Source organism: Podarcis vaucheri, assembly GCF_965113315.1.
Source record: "Podarcis vaucheri genome assembly, chromosome: 10".
Taxonomy (NCBI): domain Eukaryota; kingdom Metazoa; phylum Chordata; class Lepidosauria; order Squamata; family Lacertidae; genus Podarcis; species Podarcis vaucheri.
This window is the reverse complement of record NC_138748.1, coordinates 46900112-46921263: the sequence shown is the minus strand read 5'-3', so window position 1 is coordinate 46921263 and position 21152 is coordinate 46900112. Positions and strand designations below refer to the sequence as shown.

General features: G+C 43.4%; 1 protein-coding gene and 1 long non-coding RNA gene across 2 annotated transcripts in view; both read right to left on the bottom strand.

Annotated features, from left to right (window-relative positions):
• The window catches only part of PVALB (parvalbumin), a 43460-nt gene extending 22748 nt beyond the window's left edge, over positions 1-20712 (bottom strand). The window contains exon 1 of the mRNA XM_082240289.1: positions 20688-20712. The gene's annotated coding sequence lies outside the window, so the exon portion shown is untranslated. The remainder of the gene's footprint in view (positions 1-20687) is intronic.
• On the bottom strand, positions 14500-15728 carry LOC309541812. Its single transcript, XR_014223959.1, has 2 exons — positions 15464-15728; positions 14500-14756 (listed from the first exon to the last, which is right to left on the bottom strand). It is a non-coding gene; the product is annotated as an uncharacterized lncRNA (long non-coding RNA).
• Positions 20713-21152: the final 440 nt, after the last annotated feature.

The following is a 21152-nucleotide window of genomic DNA, read 5'->3' as shown; positions in this document are numbered from 1 at the left end:
TATCGGCAGCGCAGCTCTCTGTGAAGGAAATAAAATCTATAACTTCCATCAGCCAGGGAGAGAGGGAGAGGACTCTGTCAAATGCTAATTTACCTGGCAATATTTCACGAGCCAGCAAGCACTTTTTCCACCTGGCAGGACTGAGAATGAGATGCAGAATTTGACATCTCTAGGTCACCCTTATGAATCCAGCTCTAGTTAGGAGTCATTGAAAACTGTCTCTGACATCGGTCTAGGTGGCGACATTAGATGGACATGGAGGGAGGAGGTCATTGTACAATGGTTTACTGTTCGACGCTTCTCAAACTTCTTGGTACTGGGGTCTTGTCACATGAGCAACTTTAGGACTTTGTAACCCTTGGAGGAAACACTACCACATTCAAAGGGATAGGAGTACCACATTCCCAACCTAGCAGATACCATGGGGCAGGGGCAAATTCAGGAGGAGACAAGAGTACCAGGCTCAGGGTGAACCAGGCTTGGGGGTTCCTGGTACTTTGCCTTCTATTCAACTATCCTGTCAGTAGCAAGAAGAAATAATACCAACAGTTAATCTTCATCTTGAACTTTGTGACCGGTGTTAATGTATTAAAAATTATTTGCAGGGCTGGCAAAAGGTTTAGGGTATTGCAGTAGATGGTGGCCCGTTATGATTAATGGGGCACTGCCAGACTAACTCAGTTTGTCCTCAGTCCTGTAGGAATATGCACCCAAAATCTAACAATGTGTGTTTGCTAATAAGGATACAAAAGGGTTAAGACTCACAGAGTTCCTGATTACTAGAGAGGGCACTGTGTGACATCACTTCCCTTGAGTTCTCTGGTAGGAAAAAGACAAAAGAGTTTAATCTTTTCTACTGTCCCTGCCTCAGAACTCAGCCTCTTTTTCACAAGGCTTCTCAGGCAGACGGATGTCTGTATGATCTCCGCTCAAGCAGAGATTTCATTTTGAAGTCAAATATGAATTTTATAACCTAGTAGCTGAATTTGCCCACCTTGTTTTCATTAATGTTACTGCTGGCATCAAGTGCAAGTAAGTAAACACTATTTGTATGCTTAATCTACTGTCTGTTGCACTATTCTTTTAATTAAGAGGGAAAGGGGGGATAATCCAGTCTGTTACAGCAATAAGGCTACACGGCCTAATCCCAAAATTTCCACTTTAATGCTGCCTATAAACCCCATCCAAAAGCTCCCACCCATCTGCCTTCTTACTTCCATCCAGTGTCTGCCAGCTACTTCCTCCTTAGTCTAAGGATGGAGAGAAAGATGCTCTGGCTCCACTGCTCTGCCCTATGTGAGGATGGCACATAGCACCAGAATCCAGTAGATTGAGGCCAGGTACAAGCCATGTGTACCCTGCGATATATTGTCATCTGTCCACCACCCCACCCTTTTATCTCCATTAAATACTACATGACATGAACACAAGCCTCCTGTCTTTATTTGCAGCAGAACAAACAGACAATAACACTGGCAGACTTGAAATATGGCCCCGTGATGTATGCCTTGACGATTTTTTTATCTAGTCCTGGCTAGAAGTTAATTTCCCCCGATTATAGATTATTCATGGCAAGGCTAGGAATAGATCAAGGGATTGCTTATTGAAAAACATGTTAAGGCATCTGAAGTGAAGCTGCACATCTACCCAGGGGCATAAAAAATTGAACCTTAAGGAGAGTATTGTCTCATCATGGGTCAGCTATCATTTGAGGTCACTAAAGAAACCCTCCCTCAGGCACACACAGCTAGCTATAAGAGGTAAAAGTGTATTGAAGTGGTTAGTCTTTGAATTGTTAATTAGCTGTTTTCCTTTGAATTGTTAAATAGTCTTTGAATTGTTAATTAGATCCATCATGCCTCTTTCACTCTGAGCACAAGGGCAGCTTTTGTTAGATTCAAAGCCAGGCAGCTTTGGAGAGTGGTTTCTGATGCTTCAAGTGCAGAGCTGAGAAACACAGAACCTTCTGGTTGCTTCTGGTTAAGCCCTCTTCTGCACACTTGCATCCTTCCAGTGGCAAGGAGTTCCTCAGTGAGAACCAGAAAAAGGTAAAACCTAACTATCTGTCTTTATTTTCTGGGAAATTGTATGACACATATCATACTCCCAAACCTCTCATTATCCTCCTTCTAGCATAGGGCATTTCAAAACCTTTAGATCTATAATCTAATGCAACTGCAGTTTTATTTATTCCTGTGGCTAGGCGTAGTTTAGTCATAACACTCCACTGTGTGACTTATATGCTTTATTATTTAGTTTCAATAAATGAAGGTTTCATTTTTCAGTCTTGGTTTGCATGTTCTTTCTTGGTTCACACCTCACTCAGGCACACTTAGAGAGGCACGCTTCTCATTTTCCGTTGAGGTCCCATCCTTCTCTGTGAGATGGGTTTTTGAGGGATCCAGTGAGCAGTGGGTGAAGTCAGACATTCCTAATGCCCACCAGTCTCAATGAGCATCGGCCTCTGTTGGGCGATTGCTGACATGGCTCAATAGACATCTCCCCTGGCAGAAGTGGCTATGGGAAGCCAGCACCAAAGTACTACAACTTGCAGGACAGCAACAAACCACTTGCCTTTTTAAATTTTCCACAGTGCCCTGATCACAGAATCACCAGTATGTTTCCGAGCACAATTCAAAGTGTTGGTGCTGGCATTTAAAGCCCTAAACGGCCTCGGCCCAGTATACCTGAAGGAGCGTCTCCACCCCCATCGTTCAGCCCGGACACTGAGAGTTCAACTCCAAGGGCCTTCTGGTGGTTCCCACACTGCAAGAAGTGAGGTTGTAGGGAACCAGGCAGAGGGCCTTCTCGGTAGTGCCATCCACCCTGTGGAATGCCCTCCCACCAGATGTCAAGGAAATAAACTAGCCAGTGTGGTGTAGTGGTTAAGAGCAGTAGACTCGTAATCTGGTGAACCGGGTTCAATTCCCTGTCCCTCCACATGCAGCTGCTGGGTGACCTTGGGCTAGTCACACTTCTCTGAAGTCTCTCAGTCTCACTCACCTCACAGAGTGTTTGTTGTGGGGGAGGAAGGGAAAGGAGATTGTTAGCTGCTTTGAGACTCCTTAGGATAGTGATAAAGCAGGTTATCAAATCCTAACTCTTCTTCTATCTGACTTTTAGAAGACATCCCTGGGAACAGTTGCTGGATTTGCGAATAAGTCCCTGGACAAATTCCATCCCCAGAATGTCCCCGGATTTCATCTCATGTCCCTGGGAAATGCAGCAGCAGCAGTCTCAGCAGCCTGGAGCAGTTGGCTCTGGCTGGCTTCAGGAGCAGCTCGGAAGTCCTCATATGATGGTGGTGCAGGGGCTCAAAGATGCAGCTTCCGGGCTGCCTCCACCTTTCCTGACCCCAGCAACTATGCTGTGAAAGGAGGCTTCATGCTGCCTATCGGAGCAGCCCCATCCCAACTCCTACTTGTGTGCAAGCAGGAGGGGGTAGGGATCTCTCACTTAGGCAATGGGGAGCCCGCCTTCCCAGCTGAGGGATCCCTGCCCCCTCCTGCTTGCACGCAAGTAGGAATGGGATTGTGGTTACTCCGATGGGAAGGGAGGCATCGCACTGCCCAAGCCTCACTGCGACCGCCGCTCTCAGCTCTCCTTCTCTGCCTTGCATGCTTGACCCACTGCACACCACTTCCCCACCACCACCACTGAAGAACCAACAACTCAGGGGCTGCCCAGGCTAATGGAGAAAGGAGATAGAAGCCTCAGAGGAAGGGGAAACGTGGCGGTTGAGGTCAAGGCAGCAGCTGCTCCTCTGCCTCCACCATCGCTGCAGCATCAACGTCCTGAACGTGTAGTAATTAATTAATTAAAGTGTCCCCGGATTCATTGAAAAAAACTCTGGTAACCTTAATCTAGAATATATCCAATAATGGTCCTTTCAGCCTTGCTGAGCATTGCCTTCCCACTGAAATCATGCTGCTGTCAGATCGCCTCATTTGCCTGTTTCTGGAAATGCGAAGAAATCTAAGGCCCAAGAAATTGAATGTCTTTGCACCTGTTCACAATGAGATACCCCCCTCCCCTGTCTGCTACTCTTAGTTGTGGTTTTATGCTTTGGATCATGTGAGGGAAATGCACACCGTTATGCAAATGGCTCAAATTGAAAGACATCACATGGCTGTTAACCTTACAGCAGCTTAATTTCTTTGGTTGAAACATTTCGGGTCCACCTTTCAATAAAATAACAACCAGCGATAAAACAACGCAGAAAGCCACAACAAAAAATGAACGCAAAACGTAAGTTTGGCAAACCGTTTGGAGGTTTATTTGTTTTTACAATCAAGCAGCATATAAATTTTCTGAAATAAATAAATAGCCAACAAATAACCACTTTGAACCCAAGTGGCAAACTAAGGTTGCAGCTCCAACAAGCAAATTCAGGATTTGCAAGCTAGTCTGAAAAGAAGACTTTGAAGTTTTGCGTAAAGTGTCTAATATTCCTCTTTGCCCAGGCCTTTAGCTAATTAAACAATTGATAGCATTTTAAACTCTGTGTGTATTATTTTTGTTTGTTAATATGTGATGCATTTTTGTGGTTTTTTTATATTGTAAACTGTCCTGTGATCTTCGGGTGAAGGGCGGTATAGAAATTTAAATAAATAAACAATAGACTTCTTAGGGTTGTTCAGACTCCCCACTCCACATTTCGTGAACATGTGAGGAAGAGGAAGCAATTGTGGCTACCAACCAAGTTCTGTTTGAGGCTGACACACTAGTGATGACGCTCTGTTGTGGCTGAACGTTTGTTAATAGTATGAAGGGAGCACTGATGTTAGTGTGAGGGGGCATGACAATTCCATTCATGACTCAGTTCACTCATTCACCACTCAGAGTTGTCAGTGGTGATGGATCCATAATTTTAGAATTGTAACAGAAAAAGGCTTCATTCACATGGCAGCTTATTCTGTTTCCATGAAGTTTCCCTAGCTTTTAATTTCCACATTTGAGCTTCTACACAATGTAAAAGCCACTTCCAGAACTATGGTGGGTGTATAGTAGAATAAAAGTCAAGTTGAGCACTCATATTATTTGCAAATGGATTCTGGAAGCAAATAATATGGAAATTAAACTTGCACTATATTCTATTATAGTTCCAGAAGTGCCTTTAATGTCATGTGGCAGTGCAAATATAATACTGAACTTAACAGTTAGGGGGAAAATTATGAAAGTAGAATAAATTGCCATGTGAATGCAGCCTAATACTATATCATAGAAATCATAGAATTGTAGAGTTGCAAGGGACCCTGAAGATTATCTAGTTCAACCCCTTGCAGGGCAGCTGGAACATGCAGCTGTCCCTTCTGGGGATTGAACCTGCAACCCTGGCGTTATCAGCACCACATTTTAACCAACAGAGCTACCCACATCCCTGTGCCCCCCCAGAAAAAAGCACTGCCCACATCCATATTGTTGCTGCTATATCTTATTGCATAGGAAGGTATAACAAGGTACTCATGGAATGAATTTAACCTTGCTGTGAATGTCCTGAATCATGGAATTTTTTTTTGCATTTTTAACTGGTAGTATGCAATGCTTCTCAGGAAGTCCTGACACTGAACTACATCTAGCCTATTTTAATATTCCGAAGCAGTGCTGAGGAAAAACATCAACAACTATTGATATTACTTTAGTGGCCTTGTGTGCAATGCTGCTGTATATATACTGTGTTCAGATATAGATCTAACCTTGATTTGTCATAAACTATCAGACACAGGCAGCTGTCACATACTGTCAAATATCAAACATTAAAATCAAACTGCAAAGTCAAATATCTAAATCAAAGCATGATTAGTTGTCAAATAGTGACACCAGATATTTTGTGAATATTCAGCAGACACCTGAACATTCTGAGAACATCTCATGAAAATTTGATGTCCATTTGCAGAGGAGAGTACAAAGGAGATAATTTGCAAACAAAATAGTTTCCATTGTATTTTGCAACCATTCACTATTTTCTCAGTCCTTCCCTTCTTTTGTTCTCTCTTTCTCTCAACACTCTGCAATATCATTCCCCCCCTCTTTCTGCAAGCTGTAGCCTCTGTGCTCTTTGGTCACACCATCTTTCTACATATAAAAAACAGTCACAGAACATAAACATTCACAGGGGTCATCTAGCCCAGACTTCAATCCCTAGATGTTCTTGGACTCCAACTCCCATCATGTATGACCACTGGCTAAGCTAATTCGAGATAATGTGAGTTGTAGTCCAACGGCAGTTGAGCATGAGACTCTTAATGTCAGGGTCTTGGGTTTGAGCCCCACGTTGGGCAAAAGATTCCTGCATTGCAGGAGGTTGGACAAGATGACCCTCGTGGGTCCTTCCAGCTCTACAATCCCCTGATTCTATGAGCAACTGATGTTGTCTATTTCTGTTCCAAGAATCATCTTCCCTGTGTTTGCTTGAAAACTTGCAAAGTGGCAGATCTCTTGCATTCCATTCCCTATATAAATATGGCTATAAAAATTATTTCCCCTAATATAACCTAATTCTACTTCAGGGGTACAGAACCTGTAGTCCTCCAGGTGTTGCTAGACTACAATTCCCATCATCCGTAACTTTTGGCTGTGTCTGATGGAAGTTGGGGTCCAACAACATTTGAAAGCCTACTGGTTTCCCACTCCTTTTCTACTTTCTTGTATGTAAGGTGCCAGAGGACTTAACCTGGGGTTTCTTATAACCAAATGTAGGTAATTTACTCTCTGCACCACCATGACAGCCTGTCATAAGAGGGAGCTGACGACCTTCCCTTTGTTGCGCTTTGGTACTATAGCTTCTATTTCAGCAGGTGACAGAAAAAGGCAGATGAGGTTCCACCTGGCACATTAAAAAGCCCCAGAATCTGATTTGGCTCCTCAGAGTGAAGACTGCCTACAGTATTTGCCAAACTACCCATGCCTCTGCCTGCTGATAGTTTGCATTGCCTTCAGATAGACAGCCCTGCCGCTGCAATGAAAAAACCCCAATAATTTGCCATACACCTAGCAGAGAGGGAATGTGATTGTGTCTTTCTGAAATCCTTGTAAGGCTGCAATCCTAGGCACGTTTACCTTGGAATAATTCCAAATGAGCGTACCTGGACATAGTTCTGAAAAAGCATGCATAGGACTGGGTTGCATATTTAACATCATCAACCGCTAAATATACTTTCATCAGAATAAGTTCCATCAATCTTCCCCCACAGGATTTCCATTCAAGACCCATTCCCTCAAGATCCTTTCTTGGATGATTATGATGCTCACTTTTCAACATGAGCTTTTCCCAGTAAGACTATGTTCTTGCTACCTTTTTATGTATGATTCAACCTTTAAGTCCTTATGATTCTTCCTAGGCATTTATTTCCTATTTTATATTCTGAAAGATTTATTGCTTTATTACCCTCCTGGAATCTGATTCAAAACCTGATCATGAAATGTGGCTGTTCATATGAGGTCACCAATGGGTCACTACTGTGATGGGAAATTTGTTTCTTCCTTTTCATAATTCATTTTAAATCACAGAGAGTGCTGACCCAGGCATTGGCGGGTTGTTCTCAATCAGCACATGGAAAACCAGCCTTCCCCCACCATACAATTCTTTTTGTGAACTTTCCCCCCATGTGAAATTTTCAGTGTATGACTTTTGACACCGACCCTTCACCCTGAGCAGTTGAAACAATTGTGAACATTCTGTAATATCATCAATAGCTGGGGGGAAAGAAACAGATAACCCTTGCCTTTTGCCTGTTAAATACAAATTCATTGATAGCTTGCAAGCACCCTCAGGGTCCCTTCCAACTCTACAGTGCTATGATTTTGCTATGATTCTGCTAAGCATGGATGCATACCATTCTCCCCATTTTGCAGCTGCTTCAAGGGTATGAAGGGGAAACTTTTACAGCTCAGTATTCTGTCCTGTCTTATGCCTTGATCTTGTACAAGTGCTGGCTGGAATGATGATGCAGCTTCCCCAGAAGGGGGGTTTTGAGTGTGGGTGCAGCCTCTGAGGATCAATAGGTTAGGTGATCTATGAGAAACAGTTAGTGAACCTGATGGTGATGTTCCATAGTGTGGTGTTGATGTGAAAAGTAGGGATGTCAATAACTCTTGTAACAGCTAGGGTTCATTCAGTGAACTATAGTTGGTGATGGGTCAGCCAGAGTATTTGGGTGTCTCCTAGTTTGACTTGTTTTTCTTGTATCAATATAGGATTGCCTTTTTGCAGAAGTCTGTAAGGTGGTGAAAACCTTTGGCTTGCCATTTCTTTACTTGGAAGCTTTAGAATGCATTGTGGAATGGTGGGTGGTGGACATGGGGAATTAGTGGGGATAGGGTTGGGGACTGTTTCCCCACTTTTTCTTTCCATGCTTTAAACATGGCCTGTGTGAACCTTTTGTTGTTGTTGTTGTGGGGGTTTTCTTTAGTTTGTTTTGGAGAAATGGATACACTGTCACAGGGGGTGTTTCCAATTATATCTGTCTCCATTTATGCCCCCCCCCTTTGCTTCATTTTCTAAGATGTATGGAATTAGGTGGCATACTTGGTTGGGGGGTGCAGTATAAGTCTATATTGGGGGTGCGGGTGGCTCTGTGATCTAAGCCACTGAGCCTCTTGGGCTTGCCGTTTGGAAGGTCGGCGGTTCGAATCCCCACTAAGCTCCCGTTGCTCTGTCTGAGCTCCTGCCAACCTAGCAGTTCGAAAGCACGCCAGTGCAAGTAGATAAATAGGTACTGCTGTGGTGGGAAGGTAAACAGCATTTCCATGCGCTCTAGTTTCCGTCACAGTGTTCTGTTGCACCAGAAGCAGTTTAGTTATGCTGGCCACATGACCCGGAAAGCTGTCTGTGGACAAACACTGGCTCCCTTGGCCGGAAAGCTAGATGAGCGCTGCAACCTTATAGTTGCCTTTGACATAGTTGCCTTTGACCGCGTCCAGGGGTCCATATATATATATATATATATATATATATATATATATACACACACACACACACACACACACACATACACACACACACACACACACAGAGAGAGAGAGAGAGAGAGAGAGATATGATTCCCCAGCCTCCTTCTGAGGAAGGGAAGTGCAGGAACTTGGGAGCTTATCGGTTGCTTTTTATGTGAGAAGATAAATGAACGGAAAAGAGCCAGTTATATAAGCAAAAAGGAGCTATGTGTCTGCCAGATGTTTGGTGTAATTGCCACTGTGGCTTTATTCACACCAGGCTAGAAAAGCCCATGTAATTATTGCTGCAGGGGTTTCCAGGCCAGGATAAACTAGCTCAGCAGAAGCCAGCTACATTGCTTAACCCCCTGCCTACTTGAGACTGAGTGACGATTAAAAAGATTTCAATCGGGGGAAATATAGTTGGTTGGGATTTTCTCATGCATCCATTTTTTGTGACAGGTGGACATGGGCACTATGAGAAAATGAATAGGCAAACTTTGCCAAAAGTGTCCCCTCCCTCCATGCTGGACTTTATTATGCTGCTATGACCAAGTGGGAACCTGTTGCACTGGTCATTAGAGCTGTCTGCCAGTTCTTCTGCACTTCCTTTGCCTTCTAATTAATGAGGACCAGTTACATCAAGCATATTGAGGCCACCTCATGGGGGGATGACAATGTCAGTGTGATATATTAGTTAGTTACATCTGGAGGGTCACAGGCTCCCCGTTCTTGTGGTAGACAATGCTACAGTACACCATGGATCCATGGTCTGACTGGATGTATGCAGTGCTCACCCCCCAAAAATGTTTAGGAGTACTCTCATTTTGACTCAAGAAAATCAGCATTTTATAGTTCAAATCGGGAAAAATAAATACAGTAAATGGACAAAAGTACAAAGATTCACAAAATGTTTAGGGATATGTGTACCCCTGTATCACCCCAGAAAAAAGCACTGGATGTATATATCCATGTAGTGATAAAATGAACCTACAAAATTGAGATGGAGAAAATGATCACGATTAATTAAAGCCTCTCTGCTATTTTACATGATCTGTTCAAAATCACTTTGTCCAGCAGCCAACTACTGAACTTCATATAGCTCAAGTCACAGCAAAGCATGGTTTGACTACCCTTCCCTATGCATTCACTGTAATTTTTGAATGTACTGTATTTTTCGCTCTATAAGACACACCAGACCACAAGACGCACCTAGTTTTTGGAGGAGGAAAACAAGAAAAAAATATTCTGAATCTCAGAAGCCAGAACAGCAAGAGGGATCGTTGCGCAGTGAAAGCAGCAATCCCTCTTGCTGTTCTGGCTTCTGGGATAGCTGCACAGCCTGCATTCGCTCCATAAGACGCACACACATTTCCCCTTACTTTTTAGAAGGGAAAAAGTGAGTCTTATAGAGCAAAAAATACGATATATTCCTCAAGGACAGAAGAGCTGGATTATGAAGTGTGCGCACAAGATCAGATGCTAGTGTAAAGTGGAATAAATTATTTCATGCCACCCCAATCCTTGAGTGGTGCGAGATTCCAGGGGTTCCGGGCATTTCCCCAGGGTTTCCTTTGGAATGAGGTACAGTGGAGTCTTTGTGATATATGGCTAGCATATAAATAGCCTGCGATGGAGGAATAATGCTCGCAGCATTAACACCCCAAGAAGCTCTTGCTTCTCCCATAGCCACAGCCTTGGATTCAAGCAGAAATCAGGCATGACTCCATCTCTCAGCTACCCAACCAGCTGCAGGCTTCTTACTTCTAGCTCACACACCTCAACTCTGACTCTTTGTCATTCTAACTACCAGACAGTTGAGGGAGGGAGGCCCACCCATTTGCCCTCTGACACAGGGCTACTTCCTTTGTTACCTTAAAGACCCAAACTTAGGGGGCCATTATGGCCCTTGGCTGGCTAATTCAGCAACTGAATCCCCACAGAAGGGATTCTGGCATGCGGCCAACCCCCCCCCCCCCAACTCATAACAATATCTGTCACAACCCTTTTAGGTTTGCTGAATGCAACTGCCATCACCTGGATTGATCAGCTTCATAGTGGCAGCTAATGGCATCTTCAGTCAAAGAGTTAGCATAGGCCTGGTGCCTTCCAGATGTTTTGAACTACAACTCCCTTCATCCCCAGCCAGCAGAGCTTATGGGTCAACACCATCTTTGTAAGGAAGAGAATGGCCGATGCAAAATGGGCTTGGCAGAGTATGCCCTTTAAATAATGGAGAGGAAATAAGATCATCACATAACATTAATTCTGAGAAGTGCTGGCCGATTTGGACTATCTTGCTGCTTTTTCACATTACAGTAATGATGCTTTGATGTGCTTCTGTAGATTTCTACAATTCCCATCAGTCCCAGCCAGCAGAGCTACACAGTTGTAGTCTGAAACATCCGGAGGGCACCAGATTGGCTACAGGAGTACTGACCAATTCAAGTTCCTTTGAAAACTAGGTATTTGTGAATATGCATATCATGGCCACCTGCATCTTAAATAAGAGTAAGAGAAAACAAACACCAGAAGCTTTGAGAAATTAAATCATAGGAAATGAAATAAACAGAAAGGGCTGTAAACTTTTCCAGTATGCAGTAACAGCGGCAAGAATATTAATGGCCCAGAGATGGAAACAGGAACAAGTACCTACTTTGGAGGAGTGGAGAATGAAGCTGATGGACTATGCAGAACTTGATAAAATGACAGGGAAGGCCAGATACCAACGAGATCAAAAGTTTATTGAGGACTGGGGAAAACTAGTCGAGTATTGGGGAGGTTTAAGTGATAATGAAATAACGTTTGCAGCATTCAAGGAAGCTCTGTAAAAACTTAAGAAATAGTGTAAGAAAGAAAAACAGGTGTGAATGGGTTTGTTAAAAGGCGATAGGAAATGTAGGAAATGTGTAACTAAAAAGTTTAATTCGGATGATTGTCAGAATGGCTGGTGGAAGTCCAAAAAACGAGAAAATTTGTAAAGTGGAAATGTTTATCTATTTTTCTTTTGGTGAAAATTAATATTTTTTTATTTAAAAAAAGAGAAATTAAATCAAAAGGAACTTGCAACATTCGAAAGTGGTACATACCCTCATTACCAGTTATGTGGAACAGGGAGCATAACTTGCAAAACATTCGTTTGGTCCCAAATGCTATTCATAGTACAAAGCAAAATTGGATTGATTATAGATGTTTACAAATATTCTGTGGTTTTTTTTAATGCATTCATTTTATATCTCTTAAAAATGCTGTAAGCCACCTTGAGCAGTGCAAATGCATTTGACCATGACTGCAGCCTTTAAAATCCTGGTGCTTCTACAGGAGATGGCTGGAGCTGCACTAAGGAGAACATCATAGCTCTGATCCCAGAATTTTGATCCGGGGGATTTCCTGCCAACATCCCAAGTGAAAAGTGCTGGCTAAGAAAGTCTAAAACTAGCATGAGGCAATGAGTGAGGATTCCGTCAGCTGGCAATGCACCTTAGCAATATTTCACTGGTCAACAGTTCCCCCCCCCTTAAGTGACAGGCTCAAGAAAGTGGGCTATATCAGCCAAGCGTGCAGCAGGTTTTGCAACAAGGGCATGCTACTTGGGCTCAGCCGTGCGATTGTTAGCCCATCCTCCTTGCTGTGCCCTCCCACCAAACACTTGGGAGCACTGCAAGGAAGTCATATGACAGCTGGCGCTGGAACAGAAGTGATGCAAACAGTGATGACTGGTGCCCATTGTAAATGATTGTGCAGAAAGCACGGAGGTCAAGGGTAGGTGGAGCAAGAACCAGCTACTTCTAGGTTTGTTCTTATCCTCTTCTCTCATGAGTTCTACAAGGGCAACACTGAAGAAAGAGTAGGAAGCCTACAACCAATGTCACCCACCAATCCCGGACTAGTCCATAGACTCGTAGAATTGTAGAGTTGGAGGGGACTCCCGAGGGTCATCTGGTGTAGGAATGCTGCCCACAGCAATCCCCGGGTGGGCTCAAACCACCAACCTTCTGGTTAACAGCCAGAGGCATTGACCCATTGTGCCACAGGACTAGTTGTAACTAAGAAGGCAAGCAGGTGGGTGAGGAGAGACTAAGGTTGGTAGACAAAACCCCGTTTGCTTTAATGAACCAGCTTCACTGGATGCAAATACAGTGGTACCTCGGGTTACATACACTTCAGGTTACAGACGCTTCAGGTTACAGACTCTGCTAACCCAGAAATAGTCCCTCGAGTTAAGAACTTTGCTTCAGGATGAGAACAGAAATCGTGCTCTGGCGGTGCAGCAGCAGCAGGAGGCCCCATTAGCTAAAGTGGTGCTTCAGGTTAAGAACAGTTTCGGGTTAAGAACGGACCTCCGGAACGAATTAAGTACTTAACGCGGGGTACCACTGTAGTCTACTGGATGAAAATGACCTGTTCATGCAGAGGAGGAGCTTATTGCCAGGACACAACTGAGATTTAGAAAGAACGCCCCTCCCCAGTGTGATCATTCTCCATTGTGTTATTTTTGGAAGTCTTAATCCATCCTTCTTGCGGATCCACTGAATGCCAAAAGCAGCAGAGAAGGTGTATTAGGGGTTGCACTAGGTCTAGCTCTGTGGCTCTCTCAACCATCTGTGGTTCCTTGGCAGCTGTGGTGCTGGTCTAGCATCCTTTGGCCGTTCACTGCTTTGCATCCTGCCTAAGCTGATGGTTACTAAAACATTATATTTAGCATTATAGGAGCCAACTCCTAGGGCCCGAGGTCCCTTTGGCCCCCTCAATAAAATATTTGAGGTGGCCAGGCTCCCCCAAAGTGCATCAGCATTGCCATTCAAATGGTGTGCATGCACTGCGCCTTGTGATTATGTGGGGCGGGGCTTATCTGCCCACCCCCTATATTATTCAAGTTGTCAATCCTGTTTAGCATATATGCCACACTTGAGAATGCTCAAAGCCATTTGCACACATTGTCTCAGTAAACCTTGCAAGAACCTAACCCAGATTTTGGGGCTATAAAGCTCTCCTCTTTGAGGTAGGTTGTTATGAGTCCCTCCAAATTCCTTCCATAGCCCGAGATCAGAGAGCCTTTCTGGCAGCACTAGTTGATTCCATGCATGCTTTCCAAACAGCAGCAAGTCTGGAATCATGCTAATTGGATTGCAAAATGTCTGGCCTTCCTGGAGACATCACATTATCACCTTTGAAAAGGGGTGGAGCTCAGTAGCAGGAGGTCCCAGGTCCAATTCTTGGCATCTCCAGGTAGAGCTTGGAAGCACTGCCTGCCTGAAACCCTGGTGAGCTGCTGCCAGTCAGTGTAGACAAAACTGAGCCAGATGGACCACTGGTCTGGCCCAGTACAAGGCAGCTTCCCATGCTCCTATTGCAACTCCAGAAACAAGGGACCCTCTTTAAAAAACAACAACAACAACCCTAAGGTGTATGTGAAAAATCTCCAGCAGGGAAATACATATGTAGAGTTTGGAAAACTAGTGATTTTTCCCCTTGAGTGCTGATGGGCCAACAGATCTTTGTAAGGCAGAGAATGGCTGATGCAAAATGGGCTCGGCAGAGTATGCCTTTTAAATAATGGAGAGAAAATAGGATCATTACATAAGGTTAATTCAGAAAAGCCCTGGCAGATTTGGACTATCTTGCTGCTTTTTTGCATTACAATAATGATGCTTTGATGTGCTTCAGTCTTCTGTAGATTTCTCAGTAGTGAATTACTTAGTTCCTCTGGCAGAAAGCACTAGCGGGCGTCTTCTGTGATATGAAATCTCCATATTCTTTGAGTGTCCATGCAAAAAATCAGATATGCAATTCTTTTTCTTTATTTTTTCACCCCTTTGTTGTACCTTTTGACAGGGACAGAAAACGATGCGCCTGTTATTACAACATGCAATTTTGCCTCCTTAAGAAGCATTCCTGCTCTAATCATGCAGTTGCTTTCACTGTAATTGCAAGTTTATCCTAATAAAGGATCAATCCATCTTGTTTTCTAAACTACTTTCTTTATGACATACAATTATTGGTGCTAGTGGTTTCCATTGTTGGTTCCAAAGATATGACTAATAGTAAGAGTAGCAGCAGCTATCAGTCCACTGTCATGACCCCAGAGCAGTAGCAGTTGGTTGGACAGGGTGGCCGTCCTTGTGGTGTAGTGGGAAGGTGAGGGGCTAGGCAGCAGTGTGGATGGTGTGGTGCAAACTCACCAACAGAACAAATCTGGCAATGAGATTTATTCTCCCCTTCTCCTTGATTGGACAGTGCATCACACCAACAGTGGTGATGGGAAATTAGGTAAGCAGTGTTCCTTCAGCCCACCTATAGCTACTGCCCCAGAGTCCAGCACTGAGTCAGAAGCTCAGTATCACCAACAGAGCAGCTACCCCACATTTCAGGTTATATCTAATACTGGTGATCAGGGGAAGACAGAACCTGAAGCCGGCAGGCACAAGTTCATTGAACCAAATCCTACCTTACCAAGGCCCATTGAACCCTACCCGGACCTTTCTGGGTGCCTTTTTTCCAGATCCAAAGAACTGAGTGCCTCCTACATTACCTTGCCAGTCTAATGGGACTGGGAGTGCACCAGGCAGGTCATGGAGCATCGGAGAAGTGCCCATCTTCATGCCAGAGAGTTGGCCCTTTAAGAGAGTCTATTTCTTTAACAGTGGGTGAAGCCCAAGAGAGGTGGACTGGAGACAGAGGTTCAAAATACCTCAGATGACTTCTAATCCTTGCCAGAGCAGGTTGCTAACGAGGAGCTCTCGTTGGTGCTGCAACAATGGAACTGCCTTGCCCTGTGGGCTCCTCTGCAGGACCAGAACTGGACACCCAGAGCAATTGTGATGCCATTGATGTCACAGGAGTGTGGACTGCATGACATGCATTTTAGAATGTTTATTTTGCATGGCCTTCATACAGCCCTGGGTCAGTCTGAAACCACAAACATTGGCAACCAAATGAGCAACAAGCCAGACTTGGTATATGACTATTGGTATGACCAATTAAGGAGGGAAATTGGGAAGGGAGTAGGATGTCAAAATATGCCTAGCTGATGATGAATAGATGTCTCCTCTTCATAAGTTGATGCTTTTCACCTCAAATAAATTGATGGACAATTCTACAGTTTTTCTAAAAGAAATGGACAGCTCATAATTACGAACTATCCCTAACCATAAAGAGAGGGTCCACATAGCTCAGTGGCAGAATGCATGCTAGGTCCAATCACTAGCAATTCCAGGCAAACAGCAGCTGGATCAGGTACCAGGTACCTGAGATAATGAACTGAGCCTGGAAAAATGAAGGCAGACAGTGCAGATCCTTCAGAATCGGTGTTACGTGATTCTAGCAGAATGAACTGCTCAGCATTCCGGCTGCACCAGTTGTAGTTTCTGGGCCATCTTCAAGGGCAGCCCCATGTAGCAGGGACCATTTCAGTAATCAAGTCATCAGGCATGGATTATCGTGTCTGGGCTATCTCTGTCCAGGAATGGCTGTAGTTTGTGAGCAGACTATAGTTAGAAATAAGCACACTACCACTAACACCACTTGGGTCTCCTATGACAAAGCTGGATTGAGAACTACTGCCAAGCTTGGAGTGTCTGCTCAAAATGTGTGCAACTCTGCCAAACCAATTCCTAGTTCTGAGAATCACAACCCCAAAGTGCCTCCACCTTGTTGAGTTCCAGCCTCAGTTTATGGGTCCTCATACAGTCCACTACAGTGGTACCTCGGGTTAAGTACCGTATTTTTTGCACCATAACACTCACTTTTTTCCTCCTAGAAAGTAAGGGGAAATGTCTGTGCGTCTTACGGAGGAAATGCCTACGGGTGGCATGCCTACGGATTTTCCTCTTCTAAAAACTATGTGCGTGTTAAGGTCGGGTGCGTGTTATAGAGCGAAAAATACGGTACTTAATTTGTTCTGGAGGTCCGTACTTAACCTGAAACTGCTCTTAACCTGAAGCACCACTTTAGCTAATGGGGCCTCCCACTACTGCCGCCCCGCCGGAGCACGATTTCTGTTCTCATCCTGAAGCAAAGTTATTAACCTGAAGCACTATTTCTGGGTTAGTGGAGTCTGTAACCTGAAGCGTATGTAACCTGAAGTGTATGTAACCCGAGGTACCACTGTATTGCCTCCAGACCACAACAGCCCCACTGAATGCAGTGGAATATTGAGATACACAGAATTACACTGCACATGTCCCAATTGCCCAAGGGACTCAATCAGCCTAGTGCAAAATATATTTCTGCTTATTGGATGGAGAGGCATCTGTTTCAGTGGACAGGCTGGTCATTTTGCTCTCAAGTTACTCACACTCCTAATCCCTCTCAAGCTTCACATGTAGACTCTAGCAAAAGAAAAGTAAGCACTATCCAAAAGGCCTTCTCCCCCTCCTGATTCTTTTTTTGCTTTATGGACACAATTTATTACTTTTTTGGGGTAAATCTGAATGACCAGTTAGCACATCCTATTTTCAGAGATAGACATTTCACCTGCATTTCTGGCTAAGGAGAGGAGGTTCCTCCATTCTCCAATTGCTGGTCTATTGAGGCCATAGAGTTTCTTTTGGAGGTCACTACTCAGTCTAGAAAACCATTTCAATCATAGAATCATAGAATCATAGAGTTGGAAGAGACCACAAGGGCCATCGAGTCCAACCCCCTGCCAAGCAGGAAACACCATCAGAGCACTCCTGACATATGGTTGTCAAGCCTCTGCTTAAAGACCTCCAAAGAAGGAGACTCCACCACACTCCTTGGCAGCAAATTCCACTGTCGAACCTCTTCTCACCCAGCAATTCTCCAGTCAAATATGCTGTTTCAGTTAGTGATGCAGGTTCAGTTAGTGCGTATTGGGACATTGATCCCAGGAAATGATCGTTCTCAGTTCTTTCTAGCATTTTAAAGGTATTCCATTAAAAAATAATGATGATAGTGAGATCACTATGTGGTCAGTGGCATCACCTTCACGTTTGCTCAGGTAAGCATAATGCATATGCAAATTCTAAAAATGTTAGTTCCCTTGCTGATTTTATTTACTATCCATGGAATTACGCAACGTTAGAAAACTGTCTTCCAACTCTAAACCTAATGGTTGCAAAAGACCCGCTGAGACTGCTCCAATTCAAGCACTGAAGTCCCCACAAAAGAAATATATGTGCTTTGCAGAATGTGAGATGAGTCCATTCCAGTAGAAATCTCTCCATATCACAGCAGTCACTGGGAAACAATTAGTAGGGGGGAAGAACCATTGAGACTATGTAAGAACTCTTGCCTGGAGGAGAGGAGATAATAAACAGAACAGCGCCACAAGACCAGGCACCAGTGCTTCTGCTGAAGCCATTTACTGACCTGTGACTAGCATGGGGGGGGGGGGCTCTGGCATAACTCCCTCAATGTGACCCTTACCATGGAAAAGGCAGGATATACAAACTGGGAATTCTCCTAGGCTGCATCTGATTATCTGGGACATTCTGTGCAAAGTGGGAAAGGTAGTATTATGATTAGGACCGTGGGCCCTCTGCTGGTCTTGGGGCTCTGACGAAAGCCCAGCTTGGCCACCCTTCAGAGGCAGATCAGGAGGGTAGCTACAGGTGGAAGCAAAGTCTTTGAAACCAGGTGATCTGATTTATTCTTGATGGCCCCTGCCACTGATTTTCGAGAACAGGTGATTTACTTAATTTAACTAATTATTGTAATATTAATAAATAGTAATAATAATAATAAAGAACTCTACAGCTTTTCTGCAGTTCTCACCTCAGCGTGGAGCAGGGTAGAGTGCAAGCTGGGAGTCACCCTTTTGGATCATTGTTAAGGGCCAAATTAGACTGAGAGGGAAAAAGAGAGAAGGGCAGAAGGGCTGCCTTTTAATATTTAATTCCTTTGAACAACAACAACACCAACACCCATCCCATCTGGCTGGGTTGCCCTGGCCACTCCAACAATTAAAAGTAGGGGTGAGAGCTCTTAGCCCAAAATGTCATAAACTATTTTTCAATTTTTATTGGACTCATGGAATAAATTACAGTATTAAATTGAAAAAAAAATCAGTTGTTTAATATGGAAAAATATACATCTGCAGAGCCAAAATTCAGTGCACAGAGAAGCAATCCATTGGAGAATCTACTAATATATTTTACCAGCCTTTTTTCAAAAATAAAATAAGTTTTTAGTCCTCATGTGGTCAGTATATCAAAAGTTCAGAAGGCATATGTCTGCACACTTCCTCATCCTTTCCAGGAGCCCCAGACCACCTCCCTCAGATATTAGAAATACATTCCCCACTTAATATCTCACAAATCCTTTTCTATCCTCAATCCTTGTTGAAAATTAAGCAATTTCACATATGCTTGGAATTCACTGTTGCTCTTAAGAGGAAAAGAGTCATAACTGGTGATTTCTAGTTTCAGAAGCAGAGCATTTCAATGCACAGATTTCAAGCCTCCATTAATTTTCCCGCGAATCCCTTCTGAGGGAATCCCTTCTGCGAATCCCTTCTGAGGGAAGGGGAAAGATGTTTTGCTGCATGCACTGGAAGTCAGGTGTTTGTGTCCACATATGCTCACATGTCGGGGCCACTTTTTTGCATTACACTTTCAGGTCTGTGCCTGTTTTAAGCGCAGATCTAAATACAAAATGTATGAATGTGACAAACACATTTCATCTAACCAAGGCTTTTCCCCCAGTCAGAACTCAGTTCTGGCACCTCTCAGGCGGGGACCATTGCCTTTATAAGAGAACAAGGGAGGCATTCATGGTGAGTTCTGGCACCTCTTTTCGTAGAAAAATAGCACTGCATCTAACACATGTACAACACAAGGACATTAATCTGCGTATCTGCCTGCAGTTTCCTATTGATCCAGCTTTGCCCCTGTCTAATGTGAGAAATGGCTTTGGATAGCAGAGGATAAGTGTGTGAGAGACTACATCTGAGTAAATTATGGGAAAGGGCACAGGCATCATCTTTCTTATTTTTTTATTATTAATTGACATCCAAGGATATCATACACAATCTTAAATACATGTACACAGAAAAGGTAAAACTAATAATAATATTAGTAAAAATAAATAATTATACCATTAAATAATTATACCATTAAATAATTATACCATTAAATAATTATACCATTAAATATTGATTTAAACTTGTACTTATACGTGCTCTTTTCTTATACTTTCTAACTAGACAAAAATAAACCAAAGTAAAATCCAATAAACTAAATTATGTCAAAATAGACTTCCCGTCATTTCCCGATGTAAGTTACATTTACAACATTGAATGTACTTATACTTCTTACCTTACTCTTACTATATTTTCTAATACTTTCTTATAACACACCGTACCATTTTTCCTTATTTCATAATATTTAATTTACACAAGGGTCATTCAAATGCTGCCATAGATGTTATGTCGTTATTGTATTTTTGTAGGTTTTTCTTGAACATCTCCCATTTTTGCATGAATGACTGTTTTGTATTTCCCCCTAATCTTTTTGTCAATCGAGCCATTTCTGCATAGTCTAATAACTTATTCTGCCATTCCCTTACTGTTGGTACTTCCCCCCCTTTCCAGTTCAATGCAATTAATAACCAGGCAGCGGCTGTCGCATATAAAATGATTTCTCTTACATTTTTCTCATGCATGCACACTTGCTATCAAAGACCACAAATTTGTCGTTAGATCACAGTGTCGCACATGCAAACATGCAGAGACAGATCAAACCTTGCATTCCATGCCTGGCATGTGCATGTCCAGACACGATACTCAGACACACCTGCTGGACAGTAGGTGTTTTGATTGGCACACTGCACCCCTGGATCATTTTTCCGTCATGTCAAAGCCACCAAAACTGTAACAGGCTTGAAGAGGTGAGAAAGAAGCCTCTGGTGTGAAGGATGGCTCCCCTGGCAGCTTGTAATTAGGACACTCGCTGGGTTGCAGCTCCACCTCCCCTTAACTCAAGTGCATCTGATACACTCTACATGGAATTCCAAAGTTTAATTTAGCTTAACTCTTGGCTAGAATCAACAGCTGATAAATTTAGTTGGAGGGATTAAGGATTAAGACTAAGACCTCCATAAAAGGAGCCCAAAACCAGGAGACAGCAAAATCCCACAACCGTCACAAAGCCCACCATGAAAAACTGACGCAGAAATGCAGTTCCTGCTTCAGGCTAGGATTGGTGTCAAGGCTTGGCCTGGTTGGGCCACAATCTAAGAAGGAGCTCTCTGACAAGAGT